The 2667-nt window shown below is 35.1% G+C and overlaps 1 protein-coding gene across 1 annotated transcript in view; it reads right to left on the bottom strand.

The window, feature by feature from the left end:
* The window catches only part of LOC106869709 (uncharacterized), a 69057-nt gene that overhangs the window by 65297 nt on the left and 1093 nt on the right, over positions 1-2667 (bottom strand). The gene's annotated exons all lie outside the window — the stretch shown is intronic.

Raw genomic sequence — 2667 nt, 5'->3', positions numbered from 1 at the left:
ATATATATATATATATATATATATATATATATATATATAACAAATAATAAATGAGTATATGCATATATACGTCGAAACGCCGGTGTTAAAACGGGGGTAGCTGATGAAGAAGAATGTTCTCTATGTGGCTTGTGTGTTTTCTCGTCTACGTTTTGTTTGCAATGTCCCGTACCCAGATATGCACCTATACATACAGGTGGACGTCGGTATGCACAAACCTGTACGTATATATGCATATACTCATTTACTATTTGTTTATATATATATATATATGTATATATATATATACACACACACACACACACAGTCACTCATCTAATAAGGGAGACGGAAAAGTTGTAATATCGCCTGTGGGATAAGAAATTTGCACCTTATGAATATGAAAAGCTTTTCCTAAAATATTGGCGAACACTCGGTCGAACACACACCAGCGCCGCTCCGCATTCGCATATCTAAAATTGGTTAGAACGAAACCCAAAACAGTCAACTGTCAAATTGTATGTAGCACAAGAGTTTTTAGGGTAGACTGTGGGAAGAGGGGTCTGTATATTTAAGGAAGAGCTCTTACGTTACATCATTTGGCACACGCGCGCCGTTTATGAGTGAGTGTGTGTGTGTGGAACTTCCTTATTTTCATTTCAAGATGTTGAGCTTTTTATCTATTCCTCCTCCCGCCAATGTCCAGAAGCATTATTCATCTTTGAGATGCTATCTAAAAACGAACAGTTGGAAAGAATTTCCCTTTACGTTAGAACAACGTAACGTAGAAAGCATGAAAGAGAGAGAGAGAAAGAGGAAAGAAGCTGTTTTTCCAGTCTGTAGATGTGTTTGTTATAGCAAGGTTGGCTGGAGAGAGAGAAAGACTAAGATCAGGATGTTGACCTCTATGTAAACGGCAACAATGGAACTGAGTCAGCCGGGTTATAATAACAAAGGCGATTTAGTAAAAACCGAAAGATACCTATTCTTGGATTTTACGGGAGAGAGAGAGAGAAAGAGATAGACAGGCTGATATTTAGAATAAAGAAAACATCCGAGTGACTAAATGATTTAAATTTCTTTCATCGACGTAAATTAACTGAACGTCAAAGATTCCAGACGATTCAACCTAGAGTATAAATATTATAAAACACAAGTTTTGATATAACATATTGGGTGATGTGTGAGGTAGATCTGATCGGAAATGACAAGGGTGGGGGAACAGAGTTTTTTCTAAGGGTGTATTAATGTTCCCAGCTTAATTCTATAAAGAACGACATTAACACTAACAACAAAATTGTTTAGGTTGGTTGATATCTATATTTACATAGTAAAAAAAAAGAAAAAAAAAGAAAGAAAAAACGAATAAGAAAAACAAATTAATTACTACTTATACTAGAACTACCCTAACTACTAGCAAAACGTGACAGGACTGTCATGATGCCAATTCCAACATAATATCTACTTGCAATAATACTTAAAGAAATTTTTCCTTTTCTTTTCAGTACGTAAGAAAATGTATGAACAAAATACGCATGTATCGTAGGATATTCTTTCAGAACAATATATATATATATATATATATATATATATATATATATATACACACACACACACACACACACATGTATACATATACACAAGCTGTTTCACCTGTCAGCTGCACGCTATCGCCGCCGTCACCGCCCTCAAAGTACCGAGGACAACGTTCCTCTTACGCTATGTCAGTGAAGGCGACCTTCAACTGACTAACAACACAACACTGACAACCGTTCTCTTAACTTCGACGACAGCTCGCAGACAATTTTTTTTTTTCTACCTCTCTTTCTTTAGACACCCTTAGAAAGCCCTTGCTCCGCTTCTGCTAACGTTTTCAAGATATTTCAACGTAGAAATTCCTCACTCACCCATCATAGTGAAACCAGCATTGTTGACAAGAAGTTCGAGAGAAAGACAATATTGCTGTTGTTCATCTTACCCTTCTCTCTCTCTCCATATATATATATAAATAAACTGCCAACCTAACCCTCGTAGCTTTTTATCTCCAAAGACGTGACGCTTCAGACAGATGTTAACTGTTTCAGGAATCTCAGGTCCCTCGGTACTGTTTTGTTGTCGTTTATTTGCATTGTTCATTGTTTAAAGTCACATATCGAAAATAACGTCCCTGGCTAATCACTATCCCCCAACACTATTACTACTGCCAGTGCTATTTAGAAATGAGAAAACTTTAAAAATAATGACACAAACCCGGTAGCCATTTCTTAACATCTTGCTTCGTCACTTTGTCTCTTTTGGCAAGAGGAAACATTTTAAGAAACATAAAAAGTTTACGAGCTGCAGAGATTTTTCACTTTAAATATAATTTACGAATCGACTGGGGAAAGTTTCTATTTTATTTTCATTATTAAAAATAAATATATGTATTTCTTTCTTCCTCTTCGACAAAATTTGAAGGTGACAGTGATAAAAAAACAAGAAAACAAATATTAGAGAAATGACAACAACAAAATACTGATGATAAAACTAATTAGAAGACACATAGTCAGTAGGGAAAAGGAAAGACGTGATTTAAATACCAACACATAAAGGGAATGTTTTATAAATTAAATCAGCTGTTGGACGGGAAAGCTAAATTAAGGATAGAACAATTTATATATACATGTGTGTGCGTGTATATATATATAT

Source organism: Octopus bimaculoides, chromosome 8 (genome assembly GCF_001194135.2).
Source record: "Octopus bimaculoides isolate UCB-OBI-ISO-001 chromosome 8, ASM119413v2, whole genome shotgun sequence".
Taxonomy (NCBI): domain Eukaryota; kingdom Metazoa; phylum Mollusca; class Cephalopoda; order Octopoda; family Octopodidae; genus Octopus; species Octopus bimaculoides.
Note: the sequence above shows the minus strand (reverse complement) of the source record. Positions and strands in the feature narration are given on the sequence as shown.